The following is a 26601-nucleotide window of genomic DNA, read 5'->3' on the forward strand; positions in this document are numbered from 1 at the left end:
TTAATTCCCCTAGTTTGCGCTTTGTATTCGTCTGCCATTCTTTTCATAATTTTCTCTTCTTTTCTTCTCTTAATTCTTTCCATAATCATTATTATTCCCCTTTTTATTCCCCAAATTCCAAATATGCAAATTATAACTATCAAAATTCCCTCTATTATTTTTAACAATATTCCATTCCAAATTCCCCCAATCCAATGTCCCACTGAAGCAAGTCCTTTTCCAACCTTCTCCCACACTCCTGGTTCTTTCAGTTCCTTCAAATCTGCACTTTCTTTTGTTAGATTAGCAAGCATAGTTTTAATTTTCACACTATTGTCAGGAATATAAGTACAACAGTGTCGTGCACCAAGCATTTTGCAAACGCCACCATCCTTTGCTAAAAGAATGTCTAAAGCAAGCCTATTTTGAAGAGTCATAGCTCTTTCCGCTGCAAGTTCAGCATCTATCAGGATTATAGCACCTGAAAACTTCGTCAACATGTTATCCACTATAGTAGACAACTTTCTTATTTTGATGGAATTCAACACAACTCCCAACGAAGGAATCATGGCTCCAAATATATCTCCTACCACAGCAGCTGCGGTCTCTCTTTTCTGGATACGATGGGATCCAGATGTCTTTTGAATCATCGATAGGTCATCCAGTTGATAAACCTTTGGGAACACTATACCCAAATAACATCTCCCCCACCATCCCTTTGGAAGACGATAATAGGCATTATACCCACAAATGTAATATACACCTGGAATGACAGGGTCAAGTCCGTTCATCATGAATGTCCATTTGGCCTTAAAGATAAACGTATGTTTACACTCACTCGCTCCTACAAAAATATTGTCATAATAAGATTCACCTCGATATATACAAAATTTCCCTACATGCCAAGCATCTAAAGCTATTTTCCCTTGTGTCTTTATTGCAGCAAAATCATAATTATCTACTGAAGTCCTCTTATGCAGCTCCTTTTCTAATTTCGCATTCATTTGTGCCCTTCTATCATCTGTGCGATCTAAAAAGCTTATTTCTACTGCAGAGAGCGAGCAGGTAAGATTTTCCCTATGAGCGTGAGCCGTTTCAAAAGGTTGCATTGGCTCGAAAAATTCCCTCATTATTTTAGCATCCCAATCTTTAGCAATCTGGCTTAGCTGCGCTATTATAGGAACATATGCAAAGGTAACATCATAATTTGAGTAAAAATACTGTATGTTAGTTTGACCATAAAACCTAGACATTACTATACTACATGTAATCCCGTATGTAAGAGGCATGTGGTGATATGTCACCCCTTCCTTCACTGATGTCGGTATCTGTGTACACACATAACAATCTTTTGTATCCATAGTCTCAACATATTCTGTTAGCAAGCGATAGAAAACATTATACGAAAGCTCCTTCCTATCATGCAAGAGCCTCTCATCTATTTCTAATCTTTTCAATGCGGTTAGTTCAGTGACAGTAACAGGAGCAAAAGTAGAAGCCTCAATATTCTCATTCTCACCCTTTCCATGCATTCCAAGCACAATTGCCATTATTATTAGTACACATGTAATTACCAAGCCTATACACACATATTTACAATATTTCTTTCTATTGTTTTGCGTCATGATCTATATAGAATCAGAGAGCTGGAAGCACCTATAAAATAAAACTATTTAGCAATTCAGTTACAAAGCTGAGCGAGCGCAATGTTCACACCGTCTTCTTCAAAAAGGCCAGTCACTAATCGGTTAGCAGCTTTTGTCTCAATTCGGCAATAGTTGGCAATCAGGTTTTCAAAAGTCTTATAAGGTTAGCAAATGTCTCATCCGGTTTAGCAATGTCTCAGCTTGTTGTTTGTTTCACGTTATATTGTAGCAAGCAATATCATTTATTACCCTTTCAGTCAACGGAGTCCATAAAACTTTTCTTTTCTATTGGTATCTCTTCTTCTTCTTCGTTCTCAATGCTTAGAGATACAAACTCGTCAGTCCAATCGTCATTGACTACATATGCCCATTCAGGACCGGAATATCTCCTGTTTGGTATCCTTTTCCTTTTCAATTTTGCTTCTATTTTTAATTCTGCTTCGCTGGTACTTTCCTCTTTTGTCGAGTCTGTTTCTTCACTCGGGGATGACGCCCCGACAATTACTTCTTTTCTTTTCTCTTTCACTTTTGGCCTTCCTCCCTCGTTCAAACTTTCTTCAGTCCTTTGTTTTATTGGTGATATGCTTAGTCTCCTCTTTGCACCGTGTCCATTTGATGGACCTGCGATCTTTTCTGAGGAAGCTTGAACCTTTTCGTTCTGTTTTGCCTTGTCCCCTCCTTCTGGGGAATCAATCACGTTCTCTTTTTCTTTTTCTATACCGTCTGCTTCTGGGAAAGACCTCCTCTGATCAGGCTCTCCTGCTTTTTCACCTTTCTCGAGCCCTTCGTCACCGTTACTTTCGTCAGGCTCTTTATCACTTTCAGCTGCTTCAGGTTCTTTGTCACCTTCAGCTGCTTCAGGCTCTTTGCTACCCTCAGTTGCTTCAGGTTCTCTGTCACCTTCAGCTGCTTCGTCGCTGTCTGAGCTTTCTCCTTGGTCTCCCCCAAGCAAGTTGGTCTCTTTGTCGTCAGAGAATATCTCTCTCTCTCCTGTTTCTGCCTGTTCGCTTTCAGTTCGGTTTTGCTCTGTCTCAGCACTGTTTTGTCAGACACTGGCAGTTTCAGCGCTTCAACTTCCTCCTCTGTTGGACACAACACTTTCTTTGTGTGACTGGCGTGAATCCAGTTGGGAACCCCCGCACACTTCACAGCGGTAGTTGTCGTCAGGATCACTTGGAAAGGGCCTTTCCAACGGGGTTCCAGACACGACTTCCTCACATGTTTCTTTACCACGACCCAGTCACCTGCTTTCAGTGCGTGTCCTGGACCTTGGATCGGTGGCAAGGTGGTCGCTTCCACCTGGTGAGAGAAAGAGCGAACCACGTCAGCCAGACCCTTGCAGTAGTCTAACACCATATCATCTGTAATATTCAAAAGCGCGTTTGCGGGAACTGCAGGAAGTCTCATAGCCCTGCCCATGAGAATTTCATGCGGAGACAATCCAGTCTTTCTATCAGGGGTGTTTCTCATTGACATTAGCACTAAGGGCAATGCGTCAGGCCATTTCAAATTTGTCGATGCACATATTTTCGCCATTCTCGATTTCAGTGTACCATTCATCTGCTCCACCAGTCCTGAGGCTTCAGGGCGATAGCTACAGTGCAGCTTTTGCTCAATGTTCAGCGCTTCGCAAAGTAACTTTATCACCTCGTTATTGAAGTGACTTCCCCTATCTGATTCTAAAGAGATCGGGAATCCGAAACGTGGTATCAACTCCCTCAACAATAGCTTCGCAACTGTAAGGCTGTCATTTCTACGTGTGGGGTATGCCTCAATCCAGTGACTAAAAATGCACACAATCACCAACACATATTTCAGACCTCCATGCACAGGCATCTCAATGAAATCCATCTGCATTCGACTAAAAGGCCCGCTTGCCCTACCAATGTGGCTCGCGTTCACAACTGTTCCCTTTCCTGGGTTCATCTGCTGGCAAGTGACACATCGATGGCAAACTGCTTCTGCAGCTTGACGAAATCTGGGGTTAAACCAATCCGTTTTGAACAATTTTATCATGGCATCTCTCCCTAAGTGAGCCTGCCCATGATAAAACCGCGCAAGCTGTGATAAGAGACTGTTTGGCAAAACAAATTTTCCCTCATGTGAAACCCATAACTCGTCTTGTCTCTTTATACATTGTGATTTAATCCAGGAATCTCTTTCATCCTCCCTGACATTATTTTGTAATGCTTTTAATTAATCTATTGTATCTACGACCTTCAAGGCAAATGCTTCAGCTGGTTCGAGTTCTGGCTCACTTATTGAGTTCCATTCATCTCTCAGTAATATACAGTTCAAGGCACAAAATCTTGCGACTTGATCCGCATATGCATTTCCCAGAGAAACATAGTCCTGTCCTTTCGTGTGAGCACTGCACTTTACCACTGCAACTTCGGCTGGCACTTGAATGGCGTGTAACAATTCCCTTATCCTCTCCCCGTTCTTCACTGGGGATCCTGAAGAAGTCAGGAAACCTCTCTGAGACCATAGTTGTCCAAAGTCATGCACAATCCCAAACCCGTATTGACTATCAGTGTAAATGGTGACTTTCATCAATGCAGACAGTTGACATGCTCTGGTAAGGGCTACAAGTTCTGCTACTTGTGCAGAATAGACTCCTTGAAGCCATCCCGCTTCCAAGACACCTGTTACAGTACAGACAGCATATCCTGCTTTCAAAATCCCCATCCCATCTCTTAGACATGAACCATCCACAAAAAGAATTTGATCATTTTCATCAGGCTTAGTATCCTTAATGTCCGGTCGAGGTTTTGTGCAAAATTCAGTCACCTGAAGGCAGTCGTGCTCGACGTCTTCAGCGTTCTCAATTTCGACATTTTCTCCAGGAAGCAAGGTTGCTGGATTCAACGTAGTGCACCTTTTCAGCTGCACATTCGGTGAGCCCAGAATTATCGTTTCATACCTTGTGAGTCTTGCTCCAGTCATGTGCTGCGTTCGGGAGCGGTTCAAAAGTATCTCGACTGAGTGAGGGACCATGACTGTTACTGGGTGTCCCATCACTATTCCTTCACTCTGAGTGAGGCTGATACCAACTGCTGCTACGGCGCGCAAACACCCTGGGAGTGCTGCTGCGACCGGATCCAGAGTAGCTGAAAAATACGCTACCGGTTGGTTTACGCCACCATGGGCTTGAGTCAAGACAGACAGAGAACATGCATCACGTTCATGACAAAACAATGTGAAAGGCTTTGTGTAATCAGGCATACCTAAAGCTGGAGCCCTGCACATGCATTCTTTCAATTCAACAAAAGCATCCATCTCATCTCCTTTCAGCTCAATTTGATCCAAGGCATCCTTCTGGGTCAGCTTCAGTAAAGGCTTTGCTAGAGTCGAAGTTGGGAATCCACTGGCGACAGTAGCCCACCATTCCCAAAAACTTCCTCACCTCCCTCCTTGTCTTTGGTGGACTCATTTGAAGTACGCTTGTTATTCTTTCCTTCATTATTCTCCTTGACCCTTTCTCTATCTGGTGACCCAAGTATTTCACCTTCTTCTGACAGAACTGCAATTTGGAAGGAGACACCTTATGTCCATTCCTTCCCAAATGGTTCAACAGAGCAATGGTATCGGCTGTGCAGCCACTTTCTGTCTTTGATGCAACCAGTAAGTCATCAATGTACTGTACTAGGGTTGACTCGAATGGCAATTCCAATGCCTCCAAATCTTTCTTTAGAATCTGATTGAAGATTGACGGTGACTCAGAAAACCCTTGAGGAATTCGGCACCAACTGTACACTCTGTCTAGGAATTTGAAACAAAAGAGAAATTGACTGTCCTCATGGAGAGGCACCGAGAAGAATGCTTGTGACAAATCAATGACTGAGAACCATTCAGCATCGCAAGGGACTTGAAACATTATCACAGCCGGATTTGGTACGACAGGGCAGCATTTGACTATGATGTCATTTATTTTCCTCAAGTCCTGTACAAGTCGGACCTTTCCGCTTGGCTTTATTAGTCCCATTATTGGTGAATTACATGGACTGCTCAACACTTCTTTCAGTACTCCCTGCTTTACAAATTCGTCAATAAGTTGAGCAACTTTCATGAGGGTGTCTTGTGCCATGTGGTATTGTGGGTTCTGGGGAAAGATTGCATTGGGCTTTACAGTCACTTTCACTGGTTCCACTCCTTTCATCAATCCCACCTCTTTCCCTGTCATGTCCCACACTTCCTTTCCGACTGTCTCCCTTAATTCGGCTGGAATATCTTCTTCAGTTATCATCGGGAAAAGACAAATCAGAGGATACTCTTCATCTACAGTTTCCATCTCGTCCCCCTCTACACTGTCCTCTTCTTCCCCATCACTGCTCGTCTGTATTGTTATTCCTTCGTTCGAACACATGATCGAACAACCCAATTTGCACAATAGGTCTCTCCCTAATAGTGCTATCGGGCTTGAGTCACATACCACAAACTGATGCACCCCTTGATAGTTACCGATGCTGACTGGTACCGGATCTGTAATTGGGTTCGTCAGATGTCTGTTTGCTACTCCCACCACTTGAACTGTCCTCCCTGAGAGTGGCAAATTTGGTACTTCACTACTCTTAACAGTTGAACGTGTGGCTCCCGTGTCAACCAAGAATGAGACACGATGACCCATCACTTTTCCCTCCACGTACGGACCCCTTTGATCAACTTCCAAGGATGCTGCAAGCACACAATCTCCTTCTTCTTCTGAACTTTCACTCTCCCATACATTGTTTATTCCACTCTCACTGTGTAATGGGAACTGTTGTACGGTGCCATTTGTACTCATTACCTGACCCGAGACCTGTGGAGGAACCATCACTTGCTGCTGACTCATTGGTGCCAAGGGTATTTGCATTTGCTGATTAGGTACCATAGGTAACTGCTGTTGCATTGGCTGCATTTGCGTCATCTGCATACGAGGCATCTGCATCTGCTGCGGCTGCATAGGTTGCAATCCCTGCAACTGATTTACGGTCTGAAAATTTGGGCTTGGACCTCTCATTTTCGGTCCCCTCATTGTCTGAAATGCATTGACATCATTGTTTTGCTGACCAACACCTGCACCTGCACCTTCCTGCACCACCATCGGGCACTCGCGTTTCCAATGACCGACAATTCCGCACACGTGACATGGCATCACCTTCTTCATTGCCTGCACACCAGTCACAACCGTGTTCAAATCCGGACCATTATTCACAAAACCTCCTCTACCTCTGCCTCTCGCCTGTGGCTGAAACGCCATGTTTCCCTGCAACTGCGGCTGCTGTTGCGGTACCTGCTGTTGGAACCCTTGCATCCCTTGCAAACCTTGCAACCCTGTCTGAGCTGCTTTAAGCTGCATCATCATCACCTTCTCTTTCAGCCTTTTCTGTTTCACCTCAATTTCGTCACTACAGTATTTCGCATAATTCAAGACTTCGTCAATCGGTTTCGATTGCCAGCAAATCAAATGTGACTTTATCATCTGACTTATCTCTGGTCTCAGCCCTTCCACAAATCTGAACACGAAATGAAGCATGTCCTTCGCCTCGATTGTTTCCGTGCCACTGTAATTCTTAAACGCCTTCAACAACCTCTCATAGTAACTATGGATCGACTCTTTAACCTCTTGGGCCGTTCGATCGATCTTCTGCCAATCCACATTTTTCGCGGCTACCTTCGTCTTCAAATGCTCAATCACCTTATAGTACAGGCTCATCACCATAGGCGATGGTGCACCCGTCTCCCTGTCTCTCTCTGGTTCACTCGTCGGCCAACCTACCGCCCTTTTGCAATCCTCCCACAAATCTGCCGGAACCACAATCTCAAAGAGAGTGTTCAGGTCTTCCCAGAGACATTTTGCAAGCTTCACAAACCTGTCAGTCTGCTGATACCATTCAATCGGTTTCTCTCTCAGTTTGGGAAAATCATCCGTAAAAGACTGAATGTCGCTTCTGTGCCATGGTACATGTATTAACTTTCCCCCTGCCGTCTCCCTCATTGGTAACATAGTTACTGTATCACTACTCTGCGGTCTTTTCTCATTGTGCTCTGTAGCACTGTCCCTCCTCTTTTCCTTCCTCTTTACCCACCTGCTTTCCCACTTGTCTAGACACCTCCACACTTGGGCACTCTGCAGCAATTCTCTAAGGTGTGCCTTCATGCCTGCTGACCTCATGTGTTCAAAATCTGTGGTCCCAAAATCCAACCTGTAGCTTCTGCTCAAGTGTTTCATCTTGTCTATGTCAACCCCGTTCCTGTCAGCTGCTTCCTGCAAGCTCTTATGTACCTTGTTCACTTCCTTCGTAATCCTGGGACATAGATACCTCAGCTCTTCTTCCGTGTAGGACTCTAACCTATTCACACCCATAGTCCCTTCCACCAATTCTTGTGCTTCCATGTTCAACCTGACCCTATTCATATAGTCTTCTCCTTTCCCACTGGCTGAACTTTGTGTGGAATTTAGACTGTTGAACCATTGTGTCAACTGTTGCGCATTCACCCCCATCAGCGTAGCGTTCACATCGACTGCCATTGATGGTTGCGGCAACTTTTCAGTGTTCGATGTTAGAGGTATTATCAGTGGGGGACTCGACCTCACCAGTGTCGACTGAGCACATATGGGACTAAACTCCATCAAGGTCCCAGATCCATTTGGCTGAGCCACTATTGGAGTTATCCCTGGAGTGTTTTCTATGCACCTTCTTTCTGTCCCATTCTGCAGCATTGTTCCCTGACCGCTCATACCTAAATTAGGCTGACTGTACAAAGGTACCGGTGGACCTACAGTAATGGGTAGCGATATCGCATCTGGGTTCTGTCCATTCCCCATGTTCTGAGGCATGTTCATTCCCACACCAGGGGTCATCATTGCCGGCATGCCCATCTGGCTCCCCGTCATCTGAGTATGTGCGTTTCCCCCTTGTATCTGCTTTTGAGGCATCAAAAACTGGGTTGATTCGGCTTGCGACAATGTCAGGTTGTGACCATTCTGTACTCCCCTTACGTTTGGATCTAGAATCATTCCTGCACTGTTATCACTGTTGTAGTACCCTGGCATCTGCGGCTTATAATTTTCTGCTGGTTTCAACACGGGCACATCTGGATATATTCTCCTAACCTGCGGTATCTGCGGGGTGAACAATAAACTCGGGTCCTTAGACCCCGATGATGCTCCTGAACTCTGAGTTTCACTGTTCTGTACCGATGCCGGAGGGGCAGAACTGGTACTTGGACCTTGTCCATTCTCCGCATAAGGTGGTGGACGGTCGTTCAGCAATTGCATTATTAACTCCTCATCCTCTAACTCCTCTTCTCTTCTCAATTTTTCCTCGTCCTCTCTATCCTTGGAACACTTCCTGTCTGTCTTACAGGTAGCTTTCTTACCTGTCTCCTCTTCTTCCTTAGTAATTGCTGGAAACAGTTTTATCCCCTGCAATACATCTGACCTCCACACCTTCTGTGCATTATCCCACCTAGCATCCGCTAGTGTCTATTCTACCTTCCTCATCCTTGTTTAAAACTTATTTTTCTGTTGCTGTCTAGCCATTAATTCCCAAATCGCTAGAGCCTCAAACTGGGCTGGCCTTGGAGGCACCTTCATGTCATACATCGTGAATCTCAAATTCTCTAGGATCCTTATATTGAATGTCCCATGTATCGGGAATGCTACGCTCCCATGTTTCTCTGTCAACTTGTGCCATTGCTTTAGCCAAAGGCACGGAGCTACCCCCTTCTCTTCCATTACAATGTAAGCTGGTGTACCTTCGGGTGGCGTCTCCTCTCCTACGCTCGCTTTAATATAAGACTCCGCCTTCATCGCACTCCTAAATGCTTTAAAGAATTTCATTTTCTCGTCCTTTTATTTCACAAAGTTTGTAATCAATAGGTGACTTTAATTCCCGGAATACTCTTCGCTTGCCTTTCCCCTTCCAATCGAGCCCCACGGACTGCGTCCAATCCGTGCGCGACCCTTCTCTGCAACCAACCTATCCCAGCGCGGCTCCTAGTGACGTCACACTCACACACACTGCGGCTGACAAAGCCTCGCGGCTAGTCCTCCTTCACTCACCTCCTCCCGTAACAACTTCTTGCATGTATCGCGAGCTACCAAAAACTAAAACAGATCTGTCGGTTTACTACAGGAAGGGTAACACAGTCGCTTCAGGACCTTAGGGACCTTTCACTAGCCTCGGCCGCTATTCCGTCTTTCTCGGTCCCCACGTTCGCAAGCAAATCTGACCCGCAGACTTACTCTCAACTTGTCAGTGATCTATTCTAGTGCACTTAGAATCTTGTCAAAGCCCGAAGTCGAAGTTTCTTTCACTCCCTAACACACGTACCGACTTGTTGACCACGCCCGATCAACCTACTAAACCGCCCAGACCACAACATGGATCAACATACTCCGGAGTCTCTTGACCTCGCAGGGCCCGTCTCAACAACAACAACCACGTGGACCTTTTTATGCACAAAGCGCCACACGCACATGAAGTTCGACGACTTCCCTACTCTCACCCTCTGAGTCGCACCTCCGCTATCTCTATGAAGTTCGACGACTTCACTACTTCTACACTCGGAGTCGCACCTCCGCTATCCTCAAAAAAAGAAAAATCCTCGCAACCTTTTCACACACCCTGCGGCAATAAGCTGTGCAAGCGCAAAACCCTAGCTTCACTCATACCATCACTAGTACCGCCAACACCGATTCCACATCTCCGTTCTCTTCATTCGCAAGCTCCGAGATCCCGGGAAAGTCGCGGTGGACCTAGCCCATCATCATTCTGTCAATCAGTTTTATCCAAGAAAAATCTAATTCAACTTCTCGAATGGGGTCTCAAAATGCGTAACCGTTAATTCAACACCATGTACTCTAAGAGTACAGGGTCCCAAAAGACGTAACCGTCCTCTGCTACCATCTACTGATAGAGCGGTCCGTAGTAATAATTTACCTGTTTTCGGACGCTCTTTAGGCCGATGAATCTTTTGACTAAGTTGGACTCTCCGTACTCTTAATCGATCAATTGCATTCAAATCAATAATCAATAACGAACATAAGCAATACCTTGATCGACATAACACTTAACAATTAATCCAGAATACATTTTCGGCGAACCCTGACCTCTCAGTCAGGAATAACCACACCAGTTTATTGCTAAGTTAGTGAATTTATTTCCCTATATTAACAAAGCTAGCACAATATAAATGTGTCTCAACACCAAATGATAAACATATATGAACATTAATAGCTGTCCATACGGCGAAACAGGTGCAATCTATGTAGCATTTGAATCACAAGGCATTCGATAATAGCAATGCAAATTACTAATACGATAATCTGTAATGAACTAATTGCATACATTTAGTCAGCATAACAAGGTCTCAAATTGCATCGTGCAACAAAGGGAATCCTCATCTAACCTCAAATTAGCATCAGCATGTGGGACTTCATGCAAAAACAATTTAGCAACATTAATTTAGAAAAAACTCCTAACTAGGGATCTTATCAAAATCAGCAGTTGGTTACCTAAAAGAAACACAATGCAATTTTACAATTTCCTTTCATATTTACCAATTACGATCAGCAATCAAGGAAGTCTTCGTCTCACAGGTACCGTTTCTCGGTCAGCATGGGTACCGTTTCGATCAGCATAGGACAGGGCAAAGGGGCAGGGGTGGACGGGGCATCTGCCTCACGGCGGCAAGGTAAAACTACTACTTCATGCAAAGGGACAAATCAAAGTTAAAGTCTCTAGGGCAAGAATCATTTAAAGTCTCTTTCTCTCGATTAGAGAAAGCATCAAAGTCTCTCAAAATGGCGTCGCAGCAAAGTGGGCCATAATAGCTACGAAGTCTGCAAAATGGCGGGATGTCCAATAATGGAGAGAGAGTTTCCTCTCGTGCACCTGGTTTTTATAGACAACAGTTCAAGTCCAGTAGGGTCTTCCATTGGAGGGTTCATAGGTTAGCTTCAAATTGTCCAATCAAAAACGACAGTTCTCAAGCTTTTACTTAAGCATACATTATCCTTGGAGATGGGTACGCAAGTTGCAACATAGTATACCAATTAGCTCACTTTCAGAGCCTCCATTGTCCGCACCTGCAAATCGACCTTGGAGTAAAGAGAAAATATGCCAGGCTGGCACGAAACTTTAAGATAAGCATGTGAACGATCTCAGTGGAAAAGTACAGCTTCAAGCAAAAATACACGTTTATTAGCACAAAGGAAAAATACGAGCATCTAAACCGTGAGACCAGGCAACTAGGCCAAAGCCTCCGCTAAAGTTATGCTAAGCTAAAACATTTCAAACAAGCAAATCATATCACACGTTTACGATTATGTCGGATTAGTGCAATTCTAATACACCACGTTATATAAAGCACGCTTATAAATGTTGGCAAACTACTCTGAGAGCACATTTTGTCCCCGTACAATCTTTATTAGTTCGGTTAAAGTCACACATGATTATTTCACACTACGTTTACGCATTAATAAATGTAAAACCTTCATTTTCTGCTTCATCACTTGCCATTGATATGGGTTCAACAACTGAGTATTTTCTTTCTTTATGTAGGCACTGATCTGTCTCTGAGCCTGCAATTAGGCTATGGTGCAAGTGTTATTTTTTTGTACATTTATTAATTTTATATTTTTTTAAAGTAGTGCCATTGTGCAGCCCCCGCTGGTATGCGCTGACAGTGTAGTGTGTTTTGTGAGTAAAACTTGACGAAGGGTGACCTGGACTTGTGTGACCTTCACCACCAATCCCCTCAATGTAAACACACCTGAATAAACTTGTTGCAAAAGCCTAGTGAGGTTTCAGCAATATTATTTTCCTTAAATGCAGCTTTAATTGCATTGTTATTACTGGAAAGCAAAAGTGACAACCATCATGCACCACTCTGTGTTTAGACACCATATGGCTTTGTAACTTAATCATGTAACGTAACTGCTTTGAGAAACAGATGTTCAGTCTATTACGACTTGATCTTTCATGTTTTTTTTTCTTATCATTAACGTTTCGTATTTGTATTGTAGTAGTGTTGTACCAACTGTGCACTCGTGTAGAAGTGGTATGTCAACAACTGCGCACGTGTGTGGGGGGCAGGTTTAATCAGCACTGTGAGGACCAGACAGTTGTGTGCTTGTGTGTGTGAGAAAGAGAAACTTTCTTCAAAGTTATACTTGACCTTCTAAAATGAATAGGTTGTGCTGTTTTGGATGAGTGGTGTGTTTACACAGCACTTGAAAGTGTCCTGGAAGTGGGTATGTTCTCTTTATTCTTTTCTCTGCGTCGGTTGCCAAAAGACTACCCCTTTCAAATAACAACTGCTGGCTTTGTGTGCCTTATGTTAAGATATTTAAAATATCAGTTACCTGATGACTGACTTGTTAGAATTAAAGTGATTTTGTCAAATGTGTGGGATTACTTGGTTGATATATGATCTAGCAATCTTCTACAAGATATTTATAAACTTTACCTTTTGACAAGGAAAATTCATGCTCGTGTGTTGCTACATTGATCAGACTACTTTAATTGGGAGTTGCTTGACTTCACCATAGCACTAAAGAATTTGGAAGCATAGTCCTCTTCCCTGTTAAGACAGTATTTCTTCCACCTCCACCTTCTGTAGCCTGTGAGTTGGTTTTATTCTAATTGGGTACTCTTAGTTGACCTAGAATAACACCCGTAGGAATTTTGTAAATGTCACTGGTGTCAGAAATGGTTTAACATTTTATATCTAAAGTGTGAGCATCTAGGACTTTTCTATACAATGCCTAACTGTGTGTATTCTTCATCTACTTGGCAATTTTGTCAAGGCGGGGTTTTCACCATGTATTCGTATGATAAACAGGCTTATTGTCTTATGCTGCACCTTTCACTCTTACATCTGCATCTCTACATTCACCCAGAGGGGTAGCTTCAGGGGGTTGTTTGGGGTGTTACGTCTTCATAAATGTTCTTTCTGAGGAATAGTTGGGTACAGTTGCTTTCAGTGTGGTTATGGTGAGTGAGGTATTTGTCGGATTTCAACACACACACTTTTTCATCTCTGTTTTGAAACCCCTAAATTTTTTTTCCTATTTTACTAAATATTATGCTTCTCTCAATTAGTACTTCTACCAATTTGCATACCTCTCCCCTCCCATTGCCTCTTATGCCCCACTCATGTGCCCTGCTTGTAATATAATCTATTTTAACATAATATGCCAGGGAGTCGGGAAATCTGAAGCTCACCCCCCCCCCCCAATCTTACTGACCAAGCTTCGCCCCTGTATTCACCTTTCATTCTAATACACTAAACACTCTTCCTGCTCCCCTGCCAGTTTCCTGCACCCTTAGATGCTCTAAAACCCACCCAACATGTGTCTGCTCTTCCCAGTCTTTGCCACCTGCCTCCTTTATTATGTCACACCTGCCCTTCTGCCCTATCTTTCCTTTAGACACATGCTCCTGCACCACTTGTTCTACTTTATATGTAACACTTATTTAGTTGCACCTTCTCTATATGCCTTTCTGTTTTACCTGCACCTCTTATTCTGCTGCACGTCTTAAACATCTTCTGCACCTGTGTATCTTACGCTGCACCTCTCATTCTGCTGCAAAGGAATCTTTTTTTACTGCACTTTATTATTGTCCTGCGTCCCTCATTCTGCTGCACCTCTTATTATGGTGCACCTGTATCGCCTCTTCTGCTGTAGGTCTGACAAATTTTGGGGCATCTATAATTCTCTGCACCCTTTTTAGGTCGGGTGAGCAAGCGCTCTGACATGTTGTTGTAATATAGCAGTGGGCTTTTAACCATGCCCATCACTATCACTCGTTCATGGGTTTGCCTTTCAAAAATCCTTTGTCATCATTGGTAAATGTTTTAAGTTTGTCCCTCCTTGGGACAGTTTTGTTTCCGCCCTGGCCATCGACCCTGTTATATGGCTGATTGCACTTTTGTCAATACATTTGACTGTGACCAAACTTATTTTTCCTTTTGTGTCTCTCCTTCGTGCTCATGCTCATGACGGGGCGGCCTTGGCACTTTGATTGGCTTGCTTATGTCAACTGTTCTACTTTTCATTTTCAATTTATGTGGCAAGAAAAGTCCAGTTCGGAATTTACAACGCTAATAGCTCTAGCTCTAACAAATGCGAGACCCATTGCATTGCAAATGCTTGTTTTTTATCTTGCAGTTTTAAATGGGGCGAACGTAGCCCATTAGAGCACTTTACATGAAATTCAGTCATTGAACATTTTTTTAATGATGAAAATGAGTCCAAAGTCACGGGACATTGAGCTGTGCCTGCCACAGCTCTAGCCGCTTGGCCACATCTCATCCTATCTCATTCTGCCACACTGGCATCTCTCATTCTGCAGCATGTTTCATCATTGTCGTACACTTTTCATCCTGCTGCAACTCGTGCACCAGCATCTCTCTCCCCTCTGTACTTCTCCCCTTTCTTCTGCACAAACCCATTCCGGTCACCCAACCATTGACTAATTCTTGCACTCACCTCACCACACACGCAGGCTCTCCAGACACGTTGTCTTGGTGGATGGTTGTTTACAGTATGCTTCAAAGAAATTATCACATTTAGGTGATTTTAAGGAAGGGGTTGATTGTTTTTGATGTACTGATTTTTTTTTTTTAACTACTTTGTGATGAATCAGCATTTTGGAAAATGTTGAAGTAGCGGAAGCTGAATTAGTATCAATTATTCATAACATATGCTAGAGTAACATTCCGAACTCATGCTGAATTTCTGTGGCAGAAAAATACTACGGAAACAAATTTGCAATTGCAGTAAGGTAAGTATTTTTTTATTTTGCTTTCTCTCGTGGTTCTTTAGTAAAAGTATGCCTCTAGGGAGGCTTTGCCTGTAGGCCGCAGTGAAGTTACATCTGAAATGAGAACCCAATAAATTCTCTTATTTCTGTCTCGCTTGTCTGTCAGTGTACGTCAGTTCTCCCCACAGAATTGGCTCCACTCTTCAGTAGCCTATTTAATTAAGCGACCCATCAGCTGCGCGCCTGTGGATTGGATGACAGTGCATTGACTGCACATTACAAGGCTGACAGAAGATGCAGTAACATTTTATAGTTTGAGGGAATGGATGCCAATGCTAATTGGTTCCATAATTGTATTTCTCATTATTTTATTAGCAGTGATGACACACTTGTCAGTGCATTTTAATGAACCTTATTAGGTGGGCAAAAAATAAACTTCACCTGAGCAGAAAAATAAGCTTTACCTGCAGCGCTCCTAGGGAGTGTTCCACCTGCTCCTAGCTCCCTTGAATACAATGCTGTCTTCTGGCTTCATTACATCACCTTCCTTTGCACTGCCACAGGGCATGTAACCACGCTCTTCCCCGAGAGCCGCTGTGCTCTCCTGGAGGATATGTCCACTGTAGGTTTTTGGGTTGCTACAATCCTATAACAAAAAATTTCCAAATGTCCATCTTGGTGCATCACTTCTAAATTTGTTTTGGTCTTGCGATTTCAAATGCTTATTTCTAGTTCCAGACTGCCTTTTCCATGACCATTTCTTTGTGAACCTCATTCTCACCTAGGCAATATGTGCCTCTTGTAAAGCTTTAGACTTCTGTTAGATTTGTTTCCCTCTGTTATGGTTTTGGGGAGAGGTGCATTCAAACAAACATCAACTCCACGTCTAAGCCACAGGGCATTAATAAGAAACAGGAGTATTAGTTGATGGGGGTGAGACCCCACTTTACATAATAATCAGGATTCTTGTCAGGATGTACCGCTAATGTGACTAAACATATCTGTGATTAACAATCTGGTAGCTTTGCATAAAGCAATCGGCTTAAATTGGAAGCAATGAATAAAGTACACCAATTAAGAAAACAATACGCATTTTAATAAATAAAATATTACCAGAACAACAAAATTCAAAAAAATGGAAATATGATTTGTATAGGTTTGAATTAAAAAATGGCACCTAAAAACAAAGATGCCAGCCACAGTTATCTGAGCATGCTAGACTGGGTCAAAGTCAAAGGTTAGGGCAGATTATAGTGCAGCGTGGGTCAGATACAGGGACCAGTTTTATCCTAGTGGAAAGTTTACCTTCTGATTTAGAAACTTTTATGGAGAAAAAGTGGTCAACAAACTGCCTGTGGGACAAGCTGGATCCGAAAGCAGGAGTTGATGATAGAGGATTTCTAAAGAGTGGTGGTCCTGGTCGGGTCAGAAATAAATGGGAGAAAGTTTGAGCGGGCCAAGTCTGTGGCTGGCAAGTCCTCAACATCAATTGGATGCTTTTCGGCTTTGGTCCTGATAAAGCCCTCTATGTTTGGACTTGGACTCTTTGCTGGAAGTCAGACCTCCTTTAGCGGTGCAAACCCATAAGATGAGGCCGACTGGTGAATCAGCATCAACAGCTAAGGCTTCAGGTGTAATCCCAGTGTCCGTCAGTTTCTCGAGCAGAAAGTTGGGAAAACATTTCAAAGTCGCAGTTCTTGGGGACAAGAGTACACAGTAACACCAGCTAAGGGTCCAGGACCTGTGGGTACAACTTGGGGATTGGACTCACTCAAAGGCCAAGACCAGGTCCACGAAAGGACCAGTTGGTACAAGTCAGCTGGGCAGTTGTAGGGAAAGGACCACAGGAAGCTTATTGTGTGTCTGCAGCTCAAAATGGAGGTCAGCCAACTGACTATTCGAGTCAATTCTAGGGTCTTGGGGTTAAAGCAACATGTTCAACATTCCTTCAAGTTTCAGGCAGCAGTTCCAGGAATGTTCTGAGGGGAGGTCTGGGGATTCCACTTTCTTAGCAAGTGCCAGCCTGTGTGTGGAACTCAAGATTTTGTCACCCCCTAAACCAGTTCTATCCAGTTTCTCCCCTCTCACAAGGTTTGGTGCGAGCTTGACTAGAGAGACAAACAGGAGCCAGGCCTTTGTGTGAGCTTCATCTACCAGTGACAAAGTAGGCATCCTCTGAAGCTCAGGAAGGGTCTTGGCACAGCCCCCAGACCATCCTCCTCAAGGAAGAAAAACAGCATTACACACCCAAACCCTTTATCCACTGTCTAGTAACAATACACATCTCACAAGAAGAAGGGAGCCATCAGGAGTCAGGTGGCAGCTAGACACCGGCAGGAAAACCATTTTGTTTTTAAAATGAGTCTTTCAACCAATTTTTCTAGCTTTCCCCAACTTGAATTTAGCACTTATTAAAAGTAATAGTGTAAGCCTGTTTTAACATTTCAGAAGGCCTGTCTTGCCACAGTGAAAAACGACTTTAGAGGGTTTTTACTGCCAGGACATGTAAAACATTAAATATATATGTCCTGCTTTTTAAATACAATGCACCCAGCCCTAAAGGTATTTAGAGCCTAACTTAGGGATGACTTACAAGTATCAAAAAGGAAGGTTTAGGCCTGGCTAAAGGCTTATTTTGCCATGTGGAAATGGTAGTTTAAAACTGCAAACACATGGTGCAATGGCAGGCATTGGGGCATCTTTGAGGACGAGCGCAAAGCGCTCCGTCCCATGCTATAATCTCTCTTTGGGCTTCCAACCACGCCCATGTCATGTCAGTCACTTTCATTGGTTCGTGGGCTTGCCTTTTAAAATCTGCTTGCTTTCATTTGTGAAAGGCATGCATACGTCATGCCTTTTCTGGTGTTGCCCACCTACACAGCACCAGTAAACTACTAAAAACATACGAGGCTCGATGTTTTCAGCATGATTTCTGGACTACTTTATCTGTTTTTTTTCCACGCAGCACGATTGCGCTGTATTTTACATAGTGCGATCGCGCTTCTTTTTTTTCTTGTTTTAATTTGTGTGGCAGGAGGTTAGGAGTTTACAACGGTAATAGCTCTAACTCGAGCAGATGCGAGACCTGTTGCATTGAAAATGCTTGGTTACAATGCTACTTTGGTGGGTGGCACACGAGTGATGCATCCTATTAGCAGCATTTAATGTACAGGCCTTGAATTTGTGTTGGTAATAAAAAATGCACCATTTGGGGCTATACCAATTGTAACGTGTTTAGAGACTGCATGACGCATTCCTGACTCCAGACTTCAAATCGCAAGCCTTGTTTACTGGATCCTTAATGTTAACGCAACAGGGCTTTGAACCATAGCCAGCCTAATTTTGGAACCAACGCATCACCTTGGCACGGATCCATGCAATGCTCCACAAACCAAAATGTATGGTACTCTGTTCAGTGGGCCTAATGGGATCCCTGTAGCCAGCTCGTGCTCCATCACATTTGGCCTGAACTTGTGACTTTGTCCCGGTCCAGCATAAGTAGATATTGGCACTTTACACCTCTTGGAGCTATTTTGTCTAAAAACTTTAAAAATGTCAAATCTCAGGTTCTACTAATTGTATTTTTGCCATTTTGGTCTTGTTTTATTTATTAAATTAAGCTCTAGATTTCCAACCTGGTGTGAGACCCTTTTTGTTTGGTGTTTTCACTGTTTTACTGTTTGGAGTGTTGCACAAATACTTTATTCACAGGGTAATGTGGGTTTGCCTGTGCCTTAACCTGACTAGGATTGTGGTTCCTGCTTGAGCAGGGCTCACATCCTAGTCAACCAGTAGCCCAGTGTCGCACAGACACTCACTTGGAAAATCACAAAAAATACAAAGAATTTTCACCTGCAGTGCACCACAATTCTTTAATTGACCACACATTCTTTCTCTTTCCCCACCTCACCTATAAGAATGAAAAAGAAGTGAGTTGAACCCATCAATACTTATAATTTACCTAACCCACCCTTCAAGTCCTTTATAGTAAGAAAATGAGAGAGAGAGAGATGGAAAGGACCATACTCAATTGAAGGATGGCATAAGGAGCAATAGCCGTATAAGGTGTATCTTATCCACAGAATGACATCAGAAAGCTAGAAAAAAGTCCAAAACTTGTAATTTGGGACTGTTTGAATTGTCTTTTCCTTTAAAAGTCCTATCAAATTATTTACACAGTCCTGCATCATTACATGTATGTCAAATAAGAATAGAGGATAAGAATGGTCCTCTGTAAACCCAATGAATTTACAAGTTAGAGAATTTCTGTTCACAGAAACTGGACACTAGAACTTGAAGTGCCAAGTTAGATGACTTTTGTTTAAAAACAAAACATTTGACCAGCATTTGATTTATAAATATGTGAAAATGTCTATGAAAGTGAGTTGCTAAAATGACCCTGAAACTGGGTTGAGGGAGCCCATCATCAAGTCGTCCAAGTGAGGAATCCAGTTAGGAATGCTGCTGCAGAAGATGGTAAGCAAAAATCAGGTACAAAAAGGAGCTATGTGGGCAGTGATCTCAAGAACAAAATGGGAATTATGGGACTTTGCAATGCATCGTCCTTTGATTAGTAAATCTTTATGTATGGATTACACAGTAAGTGACATCACAGGCATAAAGGCTAGCAGTATCTCAGATTGGGAAGATCTGATATCAAACGCTGGGAATGTGACAATCTTGGAGAAAAACGGATAAAAGGCTAGCTACGTCTTCTTCAGGAAAATGGTGCTTTCTTTTGGTGTCAGGTGTAGGAAGAAGGCCCTTCTGTTAAACATCCTTTCTAGCCTCCATGCTCAAGCACTCGACCAGCTTATCGGTCAGCCTGGTGCTCTGCGATGTTTGTGGATATTTTCAACACTAGAAGGGAACTCCACAAACTGGCATGGGTCTGGTGGGGCAGAGCTAAAACAAAAACCTTACATGCATTAGTCCAAAAACATGCTGCCTTCTGTTCTGAAAATGTAAGGTTATCTCTGGTGAGTCTCATTACTAGATGTAACATAGGGTTTCATTACGAGACTGGCGGCCTTAAGACCGGCAGTCTCATGATGGCATTCGGACCGCCGCAGACAGGGTGCTCCGGCGGCCCCATTATGATCGTGGCAGAGCAGCCACGGTCAAACCGTCGACACCGCCAGGCTGTAATCTGCCGGGGCAGTGCTGCATGGGCAGTGTAGGGGCACCCGACGCACCACAACATTGCCTCTGGCTCAAATACGAGCCAGCATCAATGTTGCGGTGAGTGTTCCGCTGGGCCAGCGAGTGGAACACTCCTAATTTGGTGGGCAAAAGACCTCCATTACTGGCGTCTTATCCTGTGAAACGGCAACCAATGTCGTAAAGAGGCCCATAGCCCTTCCAGCTGCAGTGTCAGCTGTGCTCCAGTCCTGGTTTTACCCATGCTCAAAACTTCCAGCTTACAGGAACTTTACTATATTTGAAGGTTTTTTTATGTGCTTGAGCCTTATACTCCTTGTACTGTCAGGCACTACTTTTTATAGGGTATCAGTTCTGTGACTCATGTTATACCCTGGACAGACAGTGTGGCTTCTGGAAGGGTCTCCCTTTCTTTAACGACTCTAAGAAACAGGTGAAGGATCGCTCCCACAGCACTTCCTAACGCCCAGCCCTTCTCAAGCCACAGCAGTCTCCCACATGCCATAGAAAGAAAACATACAATGTATTAACTAGTATTGTCAAAGTCATTAGGTCTGGTGATGGTTGTCAATGCGTATTTTGTGTTTTCATGACTTTTACAAAGCTGCCAGACCCTCATGAGTAGTTAAAAAATGGCTTTAAACAAATGTATATCTTTAGTTTCTAAAGGACACATTACTACAATATAGTTGATGGCTGTGCTGCTTGTTAATGGGCAGAATGCCGTCACTCACAATTAAGTTATCCCATGGCTGAAGTTGGCTGACCCAATGGACATGCTGTAGTGGACGGAAGGAAAATGTGAATGACACTGCAACATACCAACAGCTTAAGAGAAAAACTATTTGTAACATAAAATCCATCTTGCTCAACGTTTATTTTCAAGTAAATTCCCCTGTTGGCTCATTATCATTATTATCATTAATATTGAAACCCTAAGTCAGTATAGAATACCACTATCGTAACACATTCTGCACCAAACTACCCGTGTTTTCTTTGTCAACTCCCCACTAAGGAAGGAACATTTTTATTTTATCAGACTTAAAATACGAGTTGGGGATGTTAACACGCATTTTCATAATTTTGGAATTTCCCATAATCAGGTCGACATTGTGGTCATCCTAAAGTTAATGAAAAAGAATTGCCATTTATATTTCTTCCTTTATTTTTGTATTTTCTTTCTTCACACTGATCCATGACTCAATGATTCTTATTAAGTAGCCTGCTTCTGTCCTAGTACTGTGCTTCATCTACAGTCAAGACACATCTTTCTCCACATATTGTTTGACGTGCAGACGTTGAAGATTTGACAGCTTCTCCAAGTGGGCTATGTTAATATTTGTTTTACTTTTTTTTTTGCTTTTTCCAGGAAATCCAATCCTGAAAGATTTCTGAGCTTATTCTTTGTGCATACTCATCCAGTACAACAATTCGTGCAACATGACTCTTGCTTGTGGAGATTTGTGACTCAGTGATATGCTCCCCTCACTATTTCTGTAAAAATTCTAAAGCATTTGAAACATGTCCATGTCCAGTTAATGTGGCAATTGTGCTGTCAAGAGATTTTGCTGCGCTCCTATATTGTGAAAAATAATTGGCATTTCATTAAATGGATGCCTGTACGACGAGTACCTCCACAAAAGTAAAATTTTAGGCGTGCCCGTAAACCTATTTATCTATCTGTCGAATTCTGGAGCAAGATTTGGCATGCATTGTACCACTTTTATTTTTAATGCCCACATATAATGAACGGGTCACGGATATTCTCCACTGTACAGTTGCAGATTATAAAATGTGCATCCATGGAGTTCTCCTTGAGCAAACAGTAGCTACTGGGTTTGGCAATATATATTTTCATGTAACACATGCAGAACATGTTTCTCTAATATTGAGGTACACATTTTTTCCTTCAAACATAATAATTTGTTTCTTACTGCTTGGGCAGGACATGAGATAGATATACCTTTCAGTTAATGGCTTATGGTAAAGCTCCTCCCTAAAAACTAGCTGTGCCCTGAGTGGAATAACATCTTTACAAAGGTGCCATTTATTAAATATGCCTCTGCATATGTTAGTATGAGGTTAGGTATTCCTGTACTTTGATTTGTTTCTCTGGACTTTTACAGTGCTTGCTCAAAAGGAGAACAACCAGATAGGTTGAACTTTTTCCCCCATCCTTCTGTTAATACACTGGCAATAGAACCAGTGGCGTTGCCCTCCACCAGCAGCGGCAGCTGCAAAACCTTTTAAAGAAAACAATAATAAACTACAAAGCACAGAACATTGTTTGCATCGAACCCAGGAGTAAGGGACCCTTTTTGTTAACTTCTAATTTTTGCTGTTTTCTACGTTAATGAAGATAATTTTCCATCATCTATCTGAGGAAGGAAAAAACTATTTATTTTATCCAAGTTTTAGAAGAAATAAAATTAATATTTTAATATAAAATTAATATCAGCTGGACTAATGTGAAGCCATTTTGGAAGCATCTTTATTATTCTGGGCCATAGTAACTATGGGAACATTTAACTTGTATTCAGAGCATTGTCCATAAATATCTGAGATAATATGAAGTTATTTTGGAATAGCAAATGGGAATGGAGGTGTGTGGTTGAGGCATACCCACAGTCTGCTCCTAACAGTATATTGATGGTTGAGTGGGGGATGGAAACAGTATGGTCCACTTCTGTACTAAGAAGAGACAAGGGGGTCGGTGATCATCCGAGGGAAGAGTGTCACTGAGACTGTTGTACTAGGCGGTCTTGAGAAGGATGTGTTGTATGGGTTTAGTCATGGGCCTCACGTGGATATTACCCTCCTAAACATTTTGTTAACTTTCAAAATTGAAACCTAGGCAACGATGGCCATTTCACAAAATTGGATATGTTCCTTTTGTTTGGTTTAAATAATGTAAACTATAGTTGAAAATTAACCACTGTTGCATAATTCATTGCAGTGCAAATCTCACTGTGAGACAGGCTAATACATGTAATATCCCAATCCACAATAAAGTATTGGTAGAGGCAATACATCTGGTTGGATTTCTTTCATTTTTTCAGGATTGATAGATGTTTTCAAGTAAATATTGTCCATATAATGTCCATATTGTCCATTTTATTTCTTAATGCAGCGTTTCCCGAAATGTAGGTCAAGACAGAGCCCATTTTTGGTTTGTCATGAAAGTCCAAGCAATAAATATAGATGGCTTTAAATTCTGTATTTATCTTGTCATATTTGCTGTGATTCAAAGACATTGGTCAAATGCAAAGTTAGGTCTTCTGACAAATTGCTGCTTATTTTTCTAACATGGCGATCGGACTTTACAAACTTCTTTCACTTTGCAGTCGGAAAAAGCTAATTCATGTGAATTATGTGACAGTCTTTCTGGTATACTGTGTGTAAAGGAAAGGCTGTGGAATGTCATTTTTTGTAACAACAAAATGTAACTTTGTAATTCTGAAGTGTAAGGAAACGAAGATTTTAATAAGATCAAAACAAATCAAGATACTTCACTTGGTGATGCACAAATAGTAAATATTCACTCATACCCAATTTCCACACTGTATCTTGTGTGCAATATAGCTTTCTCAGTAAAACTGCATTTCTGTGCAAATGTAGTGCCATTTCAATGGAAAATGTGCTGTCTGCAAATGACAGTGCAGTAACCACACGATTCTTTAGTTACATTAAAAAATTGCCCCCTTCATGTCCATTAAAGCTAAGTCAGTAGTAAACATTTGTTATTCTAAAAATTGAACTGTGGGTTTTAAAGGTTTGAGGAAGCACTGTCCCAATGTAAGAAAGCTCTGCATTTTCCAATCCTGTATTTTTCACCATTTGAGAAGTGGACAATGCCTTGAGAAGGGTCCAAAGATGTTTACAGTTTACTAGAACCTGATAACTTTAATGCAAAAGACATTGATCAGAAACAATTCATAAGAAATGCTATCATATACTAAAACAGATAGCCTCATTGAGATGATTCCCAAATTCATTGTTATTCCATTGAAAACCATACATTCTTCCTTGATGCATAGGAGCCCAAGGCCAGCATATCTGAGGCATCCTCTTGATGTGGGTCTATCGTGTTGTCCTTTGAACAATAAGAAAAATACACATAACATTGTACTGTCACAATGCAATTTTTATGCACAGCCTCTGTTACTGCATTGCTTCATACATCAGCCTCTAGGTTTGAGTGTATCCTTTCCCTTTAGTAATATTGCCCGTAAAGTTAAATGGAGAAGCCAAACTTGTCCTCTACCTGATGAATAAACTATCTCTATTATACTGTGCTGCTCCTCAGTCCAGGATCCACAAGTCGGATACCCCCACATGCCCACGAGCAGCTACTACGCTGTGTGAATGTCTTTAGTTATAGGTTCACAGACACAAGCTTTTTCCTGTGGTCGAGGTGCTCAACGTTCTGTTCATAAAGGCCCAAAGCCTTAAAACTGAGAGAGGCAGATGCTACTGGCATGGTGTAGGAATGGGACTTGGATTGATAAGTGTGCTGACAGGCATCATAGCTTATGCGCATAGGATTCTGGAGCCATCCTCTGGGATTTGTAAGTCTGAATGAAGTCTGAAAGTAATGAACCGAGATAGAGAGAGTCACATGGACTGAACTAATGCTGCTTAGTTTATTGCTAGATTTTCTTGCCTAATTAGGTTCAGGCACTTCTCTTCACTTTGACAGAATAGTATTTAATTGTGTTACTTTCTTGAAGATTGCTTGGCTGGATGTCAGAACGAAAGCCCAGTCACTTCATTTGCCAACAGGGAGAGCATAAAACATGCTTGACGGTTCATCAATGCTTGTTTTATTGGAAGTCATTCAGAAATATATGATAATTAAAATAGGCTCGACCTACGTATTCCTCATTCCCCCTCACAAAAGATGAAGTTTGGAGAAGTATATTAAATGTGGCTAAAACGTTCAAATGCATTATCAAATGCTTGATGTAAATTACAGATGATATTGTTTTGTACGTGGAGAGATGCATTTTTCCTCTTGGTTAGCAGGAACCACACTTCTAAAATGTGTATTTTTTTACCTACCCTAAATAAAACATTTCGTTTGAAATTGTTCTCAACTGTTTTCAGAATTCATATAATGAACATTTCAAGTTGTAATTGAGAAACATCCTTGCAAAACGCATGTTTTAACTTGCTCTGTTGGTATATCAGGCTGCATTACAGAAAGGGCCTCCTAATGTGCCATGTGAAACACTGCTTGCCTTTATTGACACTTCAGTTTGAACAATGCCACGGACCACCCGGTAAGATCATGTAACTTCATCATTGATGTCTTTATTATGACTCCCTAGTTGTCTTTTTTGGTCACTCCCTGCCTTACAACACCATGTATCTCAATTACAGAAACAAATATGGCTAACACAGTCTTCAGTACCACATATAACTTGTGGATAAGTCAAAGGTACTAGATCTGGCAATTTTGTTCATTGAGAAATGCTTTAAAAATCTGAAAGCTGTGTTCAGCATTTTGTTTTGCACAGTTTCCCAGACCATCCCATTCAAAAAGTGTCTTTTCAACTAATCTTTCACATGTTTTGCCTGGAAAGCAGCCTGGACACTAATCGGTCACTTTCCCCAGTTTATAAAAAGGCAAGTATGATGGGCTTAACAGTCACATATACGGTTCTTTAACCCCTTCTGTGTCCAGGACTTAATGGTTATGTCCTGAGGCACAGAGCTTGTGTGCCCAGGACGTAACCATTACGTCCTGTGCACAGAGCCCAGAGGGAGCACTAGCGCTCCCTCTGTGGGGTTCGCCCCCACCCCCCCAAGGCAGGGATGGAGGGGGAAGACCTTCCCCTTCCATCCCCGACCCCCACAACCCCCCAGTGACGTCAGCGTGCAATCGCGCGCTGAGTGTCACAGAGGCCTCCTCCCATCACGCTGGAAGAGAAATGCAAAGCATTTCTCTTCCAATCACGTGGGGGAGGCCAGAGAGGCTTCAAAGGGAAGGAAAGGAATTTCAGGTCATTCAGGAATTTTAGGTCAATCTGCCCCCAAGGGGGGCAGAAACCACTAGG

The 26601-nt window shown here is 42.4% G+C and overlaps 1 protein-coding gene across 1 annotated transcript in view; it reads left to right on the top strand.

Annotated features, from left to right (window-relative positions):
• The window catches only part of HS6ST2 (heparan sulfate 6-O-sulfotransferase 2), a 907802-nt gene that overhangs the window by 209536 nt on the left and 671665 nt on the right, over positions 1-26601 (top strand). The gene's annotated exons all lie outside the window — the stretch shown is intronic.

The sequence above is a fragment of the Pleurodeles waltl genome, chromosome 2_1 (genome assembly GCF_031143425.1).
Source record: "Pleurodeles waltl isolate 20211129_DDA chromosome 2_1, aPleWal1.hap1.20221129, whole genome shotgun sequence".
Taxonomy (NCBI): domain Eukaryota; kingdom Metazoa; phylum Chordata; class Amphibia; order Caudata; family Salamandridae; genus Pleurodeles; species Pleurodeles waltl.